Genomic DNA, 17,460 nt, shown 5'->3' with positions numbered 1-17,460 from the left:
AAAGTAATGATCACTATCATGACAAACCTAATTGATAGTGGCATAAAGATACCCAACTAGTTGTTGTTATGTGCTGTCAAGTCGACTCCAACTCTTAGTGACCCTATGCACAATAGCTCTGAACCCTGCTCTATTCTCAGCTAGCTTCACTGTCTCTACACATACCTATTCCCATTACCCCAGGTACTGTGTCAATCCATTGTATCCATGGTCTTCCTCTCCTGCACTGTTCCTCTACCCCTCCAAGCATGATGTCCTTCTCCAAGGATTGGTCCCTCCTGGCAACATGCCCAAAGTATATGAGACAGAGCTTCAAATCCTTGTCTCCAAGGAAAAGCTTGGCTTTAACCCTCACCCGGCAGACCTGTTTATTCTCTTGGCAGTCCAGGGTATGTTCAGTACTCTTCTCCATCACCACAACTCAAAGACATCAATTCTTCTTCTGTTATCTTTGATCATTGTCCAGCTCTTTGATGCATAGTAAGTAATTGTGAAGACCATAGCCTGGATCTGGTGCACCTTAGTCTCTAGACATTGTTGCTCTTCACCACTCTTGAGTGGTCCCTTACAGCAGATTTTCTGAGTACAATTCTTCTTTTGATTTTCTCACTGCTGGTGCCAAGAGTGATAACTGTAAACACAAACAAGCTGAATTTGTTATCATTCTTAATCTCTATCTTGATGCTGCCAGTTGGGCCAGTCGTGAGAATCCTTGTCTTGATGTTGGGCTTCAGTTCATGTTGCATACTACAGTCCTAGAACTCCTGCAGTAAATGCTTCAGGACCTCCTCAGTTTTAGCAAACAGGTTGTGTCATCTGCATAACGCAAGTCGTTAATGAATCTTCCTCCAGTCTTGATGCCACATTCCTCTTAGTCAAGCCTCCTGAATGATCTATTCTGCATATAGATTGAAGGGTATGGACACAAGATGCATTCCTGATAACTCCTTGCTCTGTTCTGACAAATACTTCCTTATACAAGTATAGGTTTCACATGAGCACAATTAGGTGTTCTGGAATTTCCATTCTCTCAAGGATAGACACAATTTGTTGTGATCCAGACAGTTAAAAGCCTTTACATAGTCAATGAAACACAGACATTCCTCTGATTCTCTACTTTCGGCCAAGATCATCTGACATAGGCAGTGATTTCCCCAGTGCCATGGCCTCTTCTAAAACCTTCAGCCATAGAGGAGGAAATAGATTATTTCTACCAACTTTGCAGTCAGAAATCAACTGAACATGCAACCAGGATGCACTAAAATTAATGGATGACTGGAATGCAAAAGTTGAGCACAGGGAAAAAGGATCAGTAGTCAGAAAACATGGCTTGGTGACAGAAATGAGGCTGGAGATTAAATGATAGACTTTTGTACAGTCAATGATTTATTCATTAAAAATACCTCTTATAAGAAACAAATGGTGACTATACACATGGACCTCACTTGATAATCTGCACAGAAATTATTTAATACATCTTTGGAAAGAATTACTGGAGAAGCTCAATATCAGCTGTGAAAATTAGACCAAATGCTGATTGTGGAAAAGCTACTTATGTACAGGTTCAAACTGAAGCTAAAGAAAATTAAATCTGCAAGAATTAAAACTTAGCCTTGAGTCTATCCCACCTGAATTTTAAAACCATCTCAGGAACAGATTTGAGGCCTTGAACACAAATGAGAAAAGGCCAGTTGAGCTGTGGGAAGATACCAAGAATATATCTATGAAGCCTACAAAAGGTCATTACAAAAAGACAAAAGGAGGAAGAAAAGACCAAAATGGATATTGGGAGAGACTGGGTTTTGCACTAGCCCTCTGAGAAGCCAAAGTAAAGAAGAAATCGAGACGTTAAAGAGCTGAACAGAAGATTTCAAAAGGCAGTTCTGGAAGATCCACTATGAAGATATTTAAGCTAGTCACTGATACAATATTTACTGTTAAAACATGTAATTTTAAAATTTTCTATCCATGGATTTTTGTTTTCTTTGGTTATTTATGTATTAAAAAACTTTTGTTAGATGCATTTGAGTTCAAATCAATTCATAGTTTACCTCCAGAGGGTTTACAGAGGCTAAATCATTTAAGAGGAGATTGCCCAGCTTTCTTCTTTTGAGCAGCTGGTGGATTTGAACCACCTGCCTTTGGGTTGTTAGCACAACTCTACTCACTCTGCAACCACAACTTGCAGTACTTTGTTAATATTTTACTTGCATAATTTTTATGGTGAAATTGTATTAACTTCAGTTTATCACATCTGTCAAGGTGTGTACCCGCAAAGTAGTTGTCACTTAGTATTTATCTCAAGTTGATATGGTTTCACATAAGCAAGTTAATAAAGAGTCATAAAAATCAATAGATATAGATCTTATGTTTTCTCTTTAGAATAACATTGTGAGAGATGACCTCTGTATACACCGGGACCCACATGCTTCTATTCTTTCCCACTTCAAGAGTCTTCTCTCTCGCTAGCCATTTGATTTTTTTTTTTTTTACTTTGCCTCTCATCAGAGAAAATTGGAAAGAGGAACTTTAAGCTTTTGGGTGATGTACATACAAGATTTAAGGTACAGGTTTAAAGAGAGACTTTTTAAGTAAGAAAGTCTTTTGATAGAGACTATATCTTTTTTTCCCCCTTCATCGGTTCAACCTTCATGTAATATATATAGATTAAAACAACTCCGATTTCTTCCCCCCCCCCCAGGAAAAATAAAGCTTTTAAAGAGATCTTTTTTGTTGCTCTTATTTTGTGTTTTAAGAAGAATCAAGTGGAGAAGTGCTCCGTGGACAATGTGGATATCTACTTGTTCACTTGAAGGATTTCAGAATGTCCAAATAATTATCCTTAAAACATCATCAGATGGTGGCAAGTCGAATGTATCCATTAATGTCTTGAGAGAAAGACCTAGTGATTACTTCTGAGTAACCAGCCAGCCCTGGACAGCACTGTGGAGCACAAGTCCACTCTGAGAAACATGGAGTCCACATCAGTTAGAGCTGTCTCAGTACCAACTGTTGTGTTTTGGTTTTTTGTCAATCCATTGGGCAGTTTCAGAGATCCATGGTTGAGTCCAAAGCTTCTCAGCAGGGCATGCGAATTTGTTTCTAAAATCATGATGTTCTTTTTGTATCACTGTAACTCCCTCCTCCTCTCGTATCCATACAAGCTTCTGTGTGAAGATTTGGGTTTGCCCAGAAAACCCTTCCATCCAGAAGGACTTTGCTGACGTGAAAGAATTTGACAAACTCAGTGATGCCATTGAAACTGGGACAGGCCTTGGTCCAGGTGCCAGCACTGGCAATGGCAGAGGACCTCCCACTCCCTGGAACAACTGCTGCCCCATGGGAAATTCTGCCGCCCTGAAGAGACCCAGCAGCTTTTAAGATGTTTTCAGTACCAGGTGCTGTCTGGGCCCCATGAGACCCTGAGGCAACTTTGAAGCTCTGTTTGCAGTGGCTACAGCCAGAGGTTCACAGCAAAGAGCAGATCCTGGAGTTCCTCATGTTGGAGCAATTCCTGACCATCCTTCCCAGGGAGATCCTAATGTAGTATGCACACAGTGTCCCCACAGTGGAGATGAGGCTGTGACCCTAGTGGAAAGCTTGAAGGGTGGTCCCAAGAGATGGTGGCAGTGGATCAGCAGCCAGGTTCTAGCACAGTAAAGCTTACCTGAAAAGGTGGAGTCTGCAAGCTGCCAAGTGAAGGAGGCAGAGACCAGTCTTGTAGTGGTGCCTCAGGAGCTGGGACTTCAGAATGCAGGAGAGCACCTCAGCCACATCATCAAAGAGAAAGCTGACTCTGAGCAAGAATTAATGGCGAGTGCTCCTCAGATTCTTGCCTAACTAGAGGAACGGCTCAGCAGCTACCAGGACTCAGGAGGCTCACTTCTTCAAGCATCATTTCATGGTCTTCCTATCCTGCCTTGTTCATCCACCCTACCAAGCATGATGTCCTTCTCCAAAGACTGGTCCTTCCTGGCAACGGGCCCAAAGTATGTGAGACAGAGCTTTAAAATCCTCACCTCCAAGGAGAAACTTGGTTTCACCATCTCCAAGACATACCTATTTGTTCTCTTGGCAGTCCATGGAACAGTGGAAACAGTAGATTCAACTCAGAGGACTACTGGAAACAAATGCTGGAGGATTATGGGGAAAAATGGTCTCAGGAGACACTTCAGTCCCAAACCTGACCCAGCTAATTCAGAATATGAAGAAGAGCTGGCAGAACTCCCCCTTCATGCCACTGAGAAGATCCCAGCACTCACCTGCAGCAGAGACAGACAGGAGAATGGCAAAGAGAATGTAAATGTGGTAACCTGTTGGGACCAGGAGCCTCCAGATGGACCTAATCACATCAGGAGAGGCCCCTTGCCAGGATTCCTTGAGTGGCTTCTTTGGTGAGAATGGACAAAGATGCTTTGGAGAAGGATATTATCTCCCCAATGTATAGGAACACCTCCAAGGTAAGGGGATAAAAGGGAGCAGCTCTCTCCTCAGGTAATTGTTTCTACTAAACCAATGAGTGTTTGCCTGATCCTTTTTTTTTTGGTCAAGGAAAAGCAAGAAGTCCCCTAAAAGGACCAACTGAGACCTCTGATGCCTCAAACTCCTAATTTGCATAGAGTGTGAGAAAACCCTCCATAGAAATTCTGAGCTTATGTTTCACAGAGAACTCATTTTCACATTTTCAGTGCATACAAGAAAGCCTTTCCGTGGAGTTCAGACTGTGAAGCATCAGAGAACCGCACAGGCAAAAAGGTCTTACAAGTATTATCACTGGGACAACATGAGAAAATCCACACAAGAGAAACCATGTAAGTGTTGTGAAAAGAGGTTCAGCAACAAGTCCTCCTAAAATAGACACCAGCAGGTCCACACAGGAAGGAAACATTATAAATGTCCTCTGTGAACATTGGCAGCAGGTCCACACGAGAGAAACCCTATAAATGTTCTCTCTCTGAAAAGTTTCAGCAATAGGTCTGCCTTCAGTAGACACCAGCATGTGCACATAAGAGAGTAACTTTTAAATGTCCTCTCTGAAAAGTTTCACTCAGATGACCCACACTTTAATAGATAACAGTAGGTCCACACAGGAGGAAAACCCTATAAATGTTCTCTCTGTAAAAAGAATTCCATTTAGAGGTATGATCTTAAAAGACAACAAGCACACACAGGAGAGAAATCCTACAAATTTCTTGAGAAAAGTTTCATTGACAGCTCAGTCTTTTTTGGACACAACTGGGTCCACACAGGAGAGAAGTGCTGTTTCCCATTTATGAAAAGAGTTTGATAAGTCCAACTTTATTAGACATCAGAGGGTCCATATAATACATAAACCTTATAAATCTTGCTGCTTTGGGATCATTTTCAACAGGAGCTAGAGATGTTTGTGTGGTGAGTTTTTTTGTTTGTTTCAGTGTCTCTTTTAGGAGCTGAAGTTTTGGCAGATGTCAACCCATTTGAGGAAGAAGTCCTATCCACAGGCAGACTTTTTGCCCTTGTCTGTGCCTGTGCAGTAGCAGAGACTGAGCTTTTGGAATCACCTGCTAAGTTTCATCTTTTTAATCTCTATTTTCATGGATTGAAAAGGGAAACTCTGCGATTATTTTTTAACTTGGAATTTAGATTGGACTGTTGAGGTGAACTTCGTACTTGATTCATGTTTTCTAACAGTGGTGCTAATTACTGTTCATAGGAATAGCAAACTGTTCATAGGAATAGCATAGCTCAGCCCTTTGTGAGTAGACTTTCAGAGGATGAAAGGGCAAAAGCAGATAATGAGTACTGGGGCACTCGTGTGCTCTTTGTCATGTGGGTAGAATGTAAGCTTCATGTGCCCTTTCTTCAAATAAACTCAGTAGATTCACTCCTCAAAAAAGAAAGAAACAATAGTCAGGTGGCTCTTTGTGCCAAGCAGCAGTAAGCAGAGGGCAGGGAAACACACCAGCCATCAGCCAGGTACTGCTCACTGCAGTGGGCAGTGAGCCTAGAGTATCTCTTTGACCTAGGCAGCAGAGGGTAGGATGCCACACCTGCCTCCCACCAGGTACCTACTTTAGCAGGAAATTAACCTGAGGGCTCTCTGGAAGGCAGCAGTGAGCAGAGGGTGGGAAGTACCTACTTCTCACTGATACTTGTTTCCTATGACTTTACCAGCAACTTGGGGGAGAGGACTGAGGTGCAACTGATTCAGCCATGGTATTTCCAGTCACCTGCTATGCATCTGAAAGATGGACAATGAATAAGAATGACAGAAGAATTGATGCTTTTAAGCTTTAGTGTTGGAGAAGAGTACTGAACATCCATCCAGTGAATTGCTGTAAGAACAAATATGTCTTAGAAAGTAGGCAGACTGTTCCTTGGAGGCAAATATGATAAAGCTTCTCACATACTTTGGGCGTGTTGCTAGGAGAGGTTATTCCTTGGAGAGGGACATAATGCTTCTAAAGGTGGAGGGGTTAGTGAAAGAGAAGACAACCTTCAACTAAGTGAATTGACACAGTGACTACTGCATTGAGCTCGAGTATGTCAGGGAGTGAGGACAGCACAAGATAGGTCAGGTTTCAGATCTTGTTCATTGGATCGCTACTGGACATGCTCAATGGCAACTAACAACAAAAAAAAGGAAAACCTTCAAAACTTGCCTTAGTTAAATTGCCAGAATCGAAGATGAGAGAATTCTAAAAGCAACTAAAGAAAAGTGAGGAGCAACTTATTAAGAAGAGCAAATAAGATTAAGCTCTGATTTCTCACCTGAAAAGATACAAAGAAAAAGATAGTGGGATGACATATACCAAACATTTCAAGAATGTGAGTGTCAACAGGAATACTGTACCAAATAAAACTGTCTATCAAGTATGACTGAGAGATGAAGATATTTCCACAATAGCAGAAACCAAAGGAGTTTGTGAAAATAAGACCAATGTTGCAAGAAACACTGAAGAAAGTCCTTGCCACAGAAATGACACAACAGTGGATAGGTCAGAGTAAACAACAACATAAAAAAGAACCCAACAAAATGACAGCAATAAAATCTTAATCTCTTGGACTATTACACTGAGTGCAAATGGTTTAAATAAACCAGTGAAGAGAAAAAGAGTAGTATATTGAATATAAAAAACAGCCCATTAATATGCTATCTGCAAGAGACACACTTGAGAAACAATGACAGGCTGAAAGTAAAAATGAGAAATCTGATGGGAAAAGTATACCAAGCAAATGGCAACTCAAAAAAATCAGGAGTAACAATGTGATAAAATAGACTTCAGGGTAAAATCCATCATAAATTAAAAGGTATGGCATTATATAATCCTTAAAGGGTCAGTAGAACAAAACACAACCATAGTATCTATGCACAAAAGGATAGAGCTGCAAAAAATACAAAAGTTAATTGACGGAAAAAACCACCACCACAATAGTAATAGACTTCAGTATACCACTTTCAAATAGATAAGAGGACTAGAAAGAAACTCAACAAAGATACAGGAAAACTATACAGTTAACCAACTTGATCTCATGGACATGCACAGGATTATTAATGTTATGTGTCATCTAGTCACCTAAAACAGCAACCCTATAGACAACAGCACTGAAATTTGCCCTGTCCTGGGCCAGTCTCCCTGACTCTGTTACACCTACCCCTATTGCCCTTTTTACTGTATCAGTCTGTCTCATCCCAGGCCTTCTCCTGTGCTGTCCCTCCACCTTTTCGAGCAGGATAATCTTCTCCAAGGATAATCTTCTCTTGGCCACATGTCCAAAGTATGTAAGACAGAGCTTCAAAATTCTAGCCTCTGAGGAGAACTTGGTTTCACCCTCTCCAAGACAGACCTATTTGTTTTTCCTGGAAGTCCATGGTATATTTAAGATTCTTTAGCACCCAACTCAAAGTCATCAATTTTTCTTCTGTCATTCTTAGTAATTGTCCTGCTCTCTGATGCATAGCAAGTAATTGTGAAGACCATGAACTTGATCAGCACACCTTAGTTTCCAGACTGACATAGTTGTGTCTCAGTACTCTGGAAAGGTACCTGGCAGCAGATTTACCTAATGTAGTTCATCTTTTGACTTCCTGACTGCTGGTGCCAAGAAAGAGGATTTATTAATTGTGGAGCCAAGTAAGTTGTAACTGTTGACAACCTCAGTCTCTTCTCCATCTATCATAGTGTTGCCAACTGACCCAGTGGTGAGAATCTTTGTCTTCATAGTGAGCTTCAATCCATATTGATGACTACAGTCCTTGACCACCTAGAACAAGCATTTCAGGTCCTCCTCAGTTTCAGCAAGAAAGGTTGTGTCATCTACATAATGTAGGTTATTGATGAGTATTCTTTAATCCTGATGTCACATTCTGCCTCATAAATCCCAGCCTCCTGAATGATCTGCAGGTAGATTGAAAAGATACTAACCCTAAGAAGTTCAATATACATACTTATGCAGTGCACACGAAGCATTCTCCAGGTTAGAATATATTTTCAAGCAAGCCTCATTAAATTAAAAAAAAAAACACCCAAAACCTAAAAGGCATTTTTCTCTGGCACAAAGCTATAAAATTAGAAATCAACAAGAAGATAAGGAAGAAGAGAAAAAACACCCAAACATGCACATACAAGCTAAACAACATCGTGCTGGAACACAAATGAGCAACAGAAAGAAAAAAGTGTCTTGAAACAAATGAAAATGAAAGCACAACTTACCAAAACTTCATGGATATAGCAGAAACAGTACTTAGAGGTCAACTCATGGCAATAAACAAATGCATCACAAGGAGGGGGAAATGTATTCTCTAACCCAAAATAAAGTCTGCTGTCAGAGACCTCTCCAAATTACTGTAGAGCAACAATTTCAGTTTGGAGACTGAGGTACGCATGATACAGGCCATGGTCTTTGCAATTACTTGCGATGCATCAGAGAGCTGGACAATGACTAGGGATCAAGAAGGAGAGTTGATGCCTTTGAGCTGTGGTGCTGGAGAAGAGCATTGAATATACAATGAACTGCCAAGAGAACAAACAAGTTCATTCTGGAGAAGGTGAAGCCAGGCTGCTCCTTGGAGGCAAGGATTCTGAAACTTTGGACATCTTGCAAGGCAGGATCAGTCCTTGGAGAGGGACAGTGCAGGAGAGGAAGATCCTTGATGAGGTGGATCGATTTAGTCATTGGGGTAAAGGGAATAGGTATGTTGGAAACAGTAATATTGACAAGGGATAGAGCAAGGTTTAGGGCTGTTGTACATAGGGTCGCTGTGAGTCTCAGGCAACTCAATGGCACATAACAACCCAAACATATCCAGCAAATAGAAAAGAAGAGCCAGGAAACTTAACAACCTCTAAAAAAGAGGAAATTATAAAAATTAGGACAGAAATAAATGAATGGAAAACAATTTAAACTATCAATAAGACCAAGAGTTGAATCTTTTAAAAGGTGAATAAAATTGACAAACCACTAGTAAAAGTAAAGGTAAAGAAAGACACAAATAACAACCCAATTACAAAATAGGCAAAAGACATGGAAACAATTTTCTGAGAGGAAGATACTGGAATGGCCATCAGACACATGAAAAAATGTTCAGAATCACTGGCAATAAGGTACAAATCAAAAGCACAATCTCTAGTAACAGTGGCAAAGTTTAGCAGGGTGTCAAGTAATAAATGTTGGAGAAGATGTGGTGAGATAGAATTCTTTATTTTATTTTGGTTTTTTGTGTGTACTGTCATACCGGATCTGGCTGGTACAGGAGGAGATTGCCCCTCCTTCTCCAGCAGAACATCTGGTGGATTCAAACCATGTACTTCTGGGATTGCAGTGCAGCTTCTTGTTACTAGGCCACCAGAGCTCCCTGAAATAGGAACTCTTATACATTGTTGGTGGGTTGTAAAATGGTACAACCAATTTGGTAGTTTGATGCTTCCTTAAAAAGCTGAACATAGAAATTCCATATGACCCAGCTATACCACTTCTTGGAATATACCCCAAGAAAATGAACACTGAGGCTCAGAGACTTGTACAGAAATGTTCATAGCATTATTCACCATCGCAAGAACATGAAAATAGCCTAAATATCCAACCACAATAGAATGGGTTGACAAATTGTGGTATATTAACAAAATGGAATACTATGCAGCACGCAAGAGCAATGATTTTGTAAACTACTACCTAAGTTGGGAGGGACTAGAGAGAATTATGCTGAGTGAATTAGCTCAGTCCCATAAGGACAAATACTAAAACCATTACTATAGAATGAATATGAGGATCCACGGGTGAGGAGGGTAAAAGCAGAGGGATGAGGATGGGAGGAGGGGTTAATCATAGGGTTGTACAATTTTATAGGGGGGATAAAGGATATCGGGAGAAAATCCAGTGTGAGAAACTATTAGAACTTTGTAAATCAGTCTAAATTTAAAAAAAAAGTCAATCTGATAAGAAATGAGAGGGGTGACAACACAACAAAACTTTCTGAAATAAAAATAGTGAATTTTACTTAAAAACTTAGAGAAAATGGACAAGTATTTAGACTCAAAACCTGCCCCAATTTACACAGACTGAAGTAGATAGAACACCTGAACAGACTTGTCACAAAAGAAATTGACCAGGTCATTAAAAAAATTCCCAGATAAGAAAGGTCCTGAACCAGGTGACTTTACCATTAAGAGAAGAACTGTCATCAGTTCTGCATAAAGTATTTTTTTAAATGGAATGTTCCTAGACACTGTTAGGTACAGATAACCCTGATACCAAAGTTAGATAAAGACACCACCAAAAGAGGAAACTTTAGACCCATGAATAATAGATGCAAAAATCCTAGCCAGTAGAATACAACAATATACCAAAAGACTAATAATGACCAAGTAGAATTCATAGCAAGCATGCAAGGAAAATAATAAGAGAAACAATAAATGTAATCCATCACTTGAAGAAAATAAAGGATAAGAACTGTATGGACAATTCACGGAGAAAAGACTTTAACAAAATTCAACACACTTTACAAATAAGCACACACACACGCAAAAAAGGAAAATTTCCTCAACATAATTAAGGGCATATATTGATTATTTCTGTAAGGGGAAGTGTCTTTCATCTGCTCCTTTTAGTAAAATGCTTGTCTTTCAGATACTGTTCTAAAGCTAAGCATCCAAATTAAGACAGACTAGGAAGAAGGATTGACCATCCACTCGGAAGTATGACAGGCCTTTGAAAAACCTATGTACAATAGAGCATACTTAAGAGTAGACTAAAAAATACAGCAACAGGGGCTGAGCCCTCAAATTTGAAAACACAATGAAGGAGAAACAGTTGTAAGCAGACACTAATAGTTGGAACATAGAATGTGAGAAGCATGAAAATGGGAAACCTGAACATTGTTAATTTATGTGGTGCATAAATACTGACATATTAGGTATGGCGAAATGAGATGGATTAGCATAGTGTGTGTCTAATAAGATGGTATTAAGATATACACTAAGCTGCAGATGAAAAGGAGGAGGAGAAGAAAAACGGTTGCTTTGCACTTCCAGGCAATACCACCAGGCACCCATTTTATTAAATGCAACAGTTGTTTCTATGACCATTGGAGTCTTTAGAAGTGTAGTTGCATTCTATGACAATACTTCTCCAAATACAAAAGCTGCATGCTGTTAAAAGCGCCATGCCACTTTTGTCTTATGCATTGTACTGCATCTTCATACTACATTCCACCTTCAATTCATGCCAGGGCACCAAGCACTGGAGTTCTCCCAAGACCTGCAACACAGTGAACAGCAATACAGCAATCAGGTTCTTCATAAAACTTAATTTTTACTAGACTTAACCTGTCATCAGCAATCTGCTTGGATGGTGGTGCACCATCATCAAAAGAGAACCAATCGAGAACATGGATGCCTTTTTTTCACATACTATTGTGGTAAATCCATATTTCTTAAGTTCCTCTATAAATTTGCTTGTGGTTGCATTCGTAGGATTGTGTGTAATAAGAAATCTTATGTTCTTGTATGTGACTTCCACAGGAGCTGGGCGGTTCATTCAAGTCATTGTTAATTAAGTTTAAAACCCTCAAGAGAGTTATGAAAGAATTTTTAAAGTTAGTATAGAAACTATAAAGAAACTGAAGTCTATGTCAAAACACTCCACTTGAAAATCTCAGTGCTTTGAGTATGATGTTGGGAGTAATGGAAAATTAAATGAAACTCCTAACAAGAAGCAGCAATTCTTCAATCCAGTAATACTGAGGCAATAGAAATGAAGTGCACCAAGGTTTACCCCATCCAGGTCAAAACTCTTGAAAATTGCTCTGTGGACTTTAATTCAACACTTCTGTTTCCAGGCTAACCACTCTTATGGGGACTTCTTGTTGGAGTAGTAATGAATTTCTGCAGTTCACTTGTCTGCATAGAGACCGTGCTGTGCCTGGCAGTAATCTCCACTGCCCTTCAGAAACTCCATAAATGTGTGACCACAGAACTGAGGAATATGTTTACTCATTGAAGATTGTGGCCTAATTATAGAGCGGGTCCTGAGGGGGGGCGGCGACAACAGGTGGTGGCAGTGGCAGCAGCTGCAGGGCAGGGGGTGGCACTGGTCGCGGTGAGGCGGTGGTAGTGGTACAGGCGACGCCGGGATCACCAGGCTCTACCATGCAGTGAGTGGCTCCGAAGAGAGGGCATCGCCTAGTCCTCCCGCAGCAAAAAGAGCCAATACACGATCTGAGGCCCAGGATCGCTTTCATAGTTAAAAAGGCCATTTTAACTGAGTGTGATCAATTAGTTGTGGCCTCCACTGCACTCGGACCAGCCAAAAAGGCCATTTTAAAAAAGGGGAAAGCTGTTTGTAGATCCATCTTGAAATACAATGTTGTAACAGGATAATATACATACAAGGGAGTCCTGTGAATACCATTAACATTCAAATTTATCCACCAATAACCAGAGCCAGTGTGGAGGAAATAGATGGTTTCTACCAACTTTTGCCATCAGAAATTGATCAAACATGCAACCAAGATGCATTAATAATAATGAGTGACTGGAATGCAGAAGTTGGAAACCAGGGGAAAGGATTAGTGGTCAGAAAACATGGACTTGATGAAATAAGGCTGGGCATAGAATGATAGAATTCTTCACAATCAATGATACATTAACTGCAAATGCCTCTTAAAAGACCATAAATGCAAAACAACTATGAGATAACATCTCACCCGAGTAAGAATAGCAAAATTTTAACAGAACAGCAAACAACAAAGGTTATGGAGAAACTAGAACCTTTATTCACTGTTGATGGGAGTGTAAAATGGTTCAACCACTATGGAAGGTAGTATGGCGCTTTCTCAAAAAGTTGCAAATAGAAATACCATTTGATCCAGCAATTCCACTACTGGGAATAGATCCCAAAGAAACCATAACTGCCACCCAAGCAGATAGATGAACATTTAAGTTTATCATGGCTTTGTTCACAATAGCAAAGAGTTGGAAATAACCTAAGTGCCCCTCAACAAATCAATGGATAGAGAAGCTGTCGTATATACACACAATGGAATAATACGCTGCTTTGATAAACAACTCATGAAACAATTATACAAAATGGGTGACCCTGGAGGATATCATACTGAGTGGAATATTTCAGTCACAAAAGGACAAATACTGCATAGTACCACTGTGGTAAAACAGGACTGACATCAGGGTTGGGGGCAAACTGAGAAAGATGGGATAAATTATGTGTGCTGCATTGAAACAGATGAGAGAGATAACTGTTTAAAAGGGATATGTGATTAGGTATTATTGTTATGACAGGAGTCCGGAACAAAGGCTGCATAGTGAAGTGGACTTTGGGGGAGGGATTGTATAACAATGAAAGACTTTATTTTACATTTCAAAGAGCAGAGCAAACTGGAGGCAGGGAGGGTTAGGCAGGGAGAAAAGTGCAACAATGAATGAATGGAAATCCAAAGTCTCTGTAAAATTATTAAAATGAATAATTTTTTAAAAAGGGGGAAAAAAGACAAAGTATGTGAATGAAAAATTGTGAAAATATATGAAAATTTAAAAATGTTTTTTAAAAAAATAAATGCAAGCTATACACGTGGATTTCACCTGGTGCACAGGAACAGATAGGTTACTTCTGTGGAAGGAATTGTTGGAAAAGTTCAATGAAAACAAGACCAGGTGCTGATTTCAGAACAGATCATTAACAACTCTCATGCAAGTTCAAATTAAAGCTAAAGAAGATCAGATCAAATCCACAGAAATTAACATCTTATCTCAACTGAATTTTAAAACCAACTCAGTAACAGGCTTGATTGAGACTTTGAACACTAATTAACAAAGACCAGATTAACTGTGGGAGGATATCAAGAATATCTTCCATGAAGAATACAAAAGTTCATTACAAAGATGAAGAAGAAAAGATCAAAATGGATGTCATAAGAGACTGGAAATTGCAGTAGAGTGCTGAGAAGCCAAAGCAAAGGGAAGAAATCAAATTAAGGAACTGAATAGAAGATTTCAAAGGGCAGATCGGGAAGACAAAGCAAAGCATTATAATGAAATGCACAAGGAGCTGGAGTTGGAAAATCAGAAGGGCTAAACTTGCTCGGCATTTCTTAAGCTTAAGGAACTAAACAAAGTCAAGGATGCTATGAGGAGAATATGAATAATCAAAAGATGGAAGGAGTACAGAGTCACTGTACCAAAAGGAATTGTTGACACAGAAGAATTTCAAGAAACAATGCTGAATCACAAGAGCATGGAAACAGTCCAGATGTCCAAGAACAATCAAATGGATTGAGAAATTATGGTACATTCACATGATAGAAATCAGTGCAGTATGCAGGAGCACTTATTATGTAAATCATTACCTACCTTGAGGGACTGGAGAGCATTAAGCTAAATGAACTAACTTGAGCCCATAAGGACAAATACTATGTAAGACCATTATTGTAGAACATGTATGAGGATGTGTTGGGGGAGGGGTGTCTTGGAAAGGTGTAATCACAAGGTTTCACAATTTGATGGGAGGGTGGTGTGAGTAAAGGAAAGAGGAAAGATCCAGTGTGAAAAACAATTTATACAAACTTTGTAAGTAAACCTATATAAAATAAAAACTTTATTTATTTTAAAAAAGAATACTGAGGGTTGGGGAAAGAGGCAGTGGTGATAAAGGAGGAAGTACAGGCTGCTCTGAAGGGTTTGGAAAAAATAAGACCCCAGGAATTGATGGAGTGCTAATTGACATATTTCAATAAACAGAAGCAGCAGTAGACATGCTCACCAGATTGTGTCAAGACATAATGAAGGACAACTACCTTTTCAACTGACTGGAAGAGATTCACATTTATTCCTTTTCTGGGGGGAAAAAGTGATGCAACAGAATGAGGAAATTACCAAACGATATCACACACAAGCTAGGTTTAGAAGAGGTCATGGCACTAGAGAGACCTTATGCCAATGCCAGGTGGATCCTGGCAGAAAGCAAACAGAGATATATGTCTGTTTATGTTTCATTTACTATGCAAAGGCATTTGATTGTGTGGATCATAACAAATTGACAAATTGTGGCTAACCTTGAGGAGAATGGTAATCCCAAAATATTTCATTGTGCTCATGTAAGTCCTATATTTGCATCAGGAAACAATCAACAGAACAGAGCAAGGGAAACTGCATGGTTAAACATTAGGAAAGGGGTATGTCAGGGATGTGTCCTGACTCCATACCTTTTCAATCTCTGTGCAGAACAGATCATTTGGGATGCTGGGATAGATGAGGAGGAATGTGGCATCAGGATTGGAGGAAGACTCATCAGCAACCTGCATTATACAGATGATGCAACCTTTCTTGCTGAAGCTTAGGAGAACCTGAAGCACTTTCTACAGAAGGTCAAGGAGCTCTGGTGGCCTAGTGACAAGAAGGTGCACTGCAGTCCCAAAGGGACATGGTTCAAATGCACCAGATGCTCCACTGGATAAGGAGGGGCAGTCTCCTCCTCTGCCAGTCAGATCAGATTCAACGGTACACAATAACAAATGGTCTACAGAAGGTCAAGGACTGTAGTCTTCAATATAGATTGAAGCTCAACATCAAGAAGACAAGGATTTTCACCACTGGACCAATTGGCAGCACCATGATGGATGGAGAAAAGATTGAGGTTGTTAACAACAGCTTGTTCAGCTCCACAATCAACACTCTTGGTACCAACAGTCAGGAAATTGAAAGATGAATTGCACTGGGAAAATGTGTTGTCAGGGACCTCTCCAGAATACTGAGAAGCAACTATGTCATTCTAGAGACTAAGATGTACCTGATCCAGGCCATGGTCTTCGTGGTTACATGCTATGCATCAGAGAGGTGGACAATGACTAAGGATGACAGAAGAAGAATTGATGCCTTTGAGTTGTAGTGCTGGCAAAGAGTGTTGGACATACCACGGACTGCCAAGAAAATAAATAGGTCTGTCTTGGGAAAGAAGAAACCACGTTTCTCCTTGGAGGCTAGGATTTTGAAGCTGTCTCACATATTCTGGGCACGTGGCCAGGAAGGATTGGTCCTTGGAGAAGGACATCATGCTTGGACTGGTGGAAGGACAACTCAGGAAAGGAAGGTCCCAGATGAGATGGATTGATAGAGTAACTCGGGCAATAAGCTTAGGCATGTTAGAGTCGGTAGGACTGGCTCAGGACAGGAAGGCTTCAGAGCTGTTGTACATTGGGTCTCTATGAGTTGCAGGCAACTTGATGGCACATAACTCTAAACCAACAGCCAATGAAGAAAAAGACTTTTTTTTTCTGAGAAAAGGGAGCAAGCACCACTCCTATTCAAAGTTGTATAGAAAGTCCTAGCAAGAACAACTAACACAGGAGAAAGAAGCATCAACATTGGCAAAGACAAGGTAAAACTATCCCTGTTTTCCCATGATACCATGGTGTGCTTGGAAAATCCTAAAGTATCTACAAATAAATGGTTGGATATACTGAGAATGTCTTCAGTTAAGGACCTCTCCAAATTACTGAGGAGAAGTGATGTTAGTTTGAGAACTAAGATGCGCCTAATTTAGATCTTGATATTTTTCAATCATTTGCTGTGCATCTAAACTAGACAATAAGGAAGACAGAAGAAAAATTGATGCCTTTGAAATGTGATGGTGGAGGATAATACTGAATATAATATCCATGGACTGCCAAAAGAACAAACATATGTCTTGGAGAAGATGCAGCCAGAGTGCCCCTTGAAGGCAAAGATTATAAAGCTTTGTGTCCCATAATTTGGACATGTTGGTTGTTGTTGTTATGTGCCGTCGAGTGGACATGTTGGTAGGAAAGGCTATTCCTTGGAGTAAGACGTCATGTTTGGAAAGGTAGAAAGATGGCAGAGGAGAAGACCACCCTCAACCAGATGGAATGACACAGTGACTGCAACGATGGCCTCGAGTATGTCAGAGATTATGAGCTTGGCCCAGAATAGGACAGGATTCACATTTGTTCAT

The 17,460-nt window shown here is 40.1% G+C and overlaps 2 pseudogenes; one reads left to right on the top strand and one right to left on the bottom strand.

Moving 5' to 3' along the window:
- Positions 1-3,250: 3,250 nt before the first annotated feature.
- Positions 3,251-4,906, top strand: LOC102854013 (annotated as a pseudogene).
- A 6,629-nt stretch (positions 4,907-11,535) lies between these two features.
- LOC102846521 lies at positions 11,536-12,024 on the bottom strand (annotated as a pseudogene).
- Between the last annotated feature and the right edge of the window lie 5,436 nt (positions 12,025-17,460).

This window comes from Elephantulus edwardii, unplaced genomic scaffold, assembly GCF_000299155.1.
Source record: "Elephantulus edwardii isolate Elephantulus edwardi_28Jun2011 unplaced genomic scaffold, EleEdw1.0 scaffold00075, whole genome shotgun sequence".
NCBI lineage: Eukaryota > Metazoa > Chordata > Mammalia > Macroscelidea > Macroscelididae > Elephantulus > Elephantulus edwardii.
The sequence above is the reverse complement of the archived record's forward strand: the minus strand, read 5'-3'. Positions and strand labels throughout refer to the sequence as shown.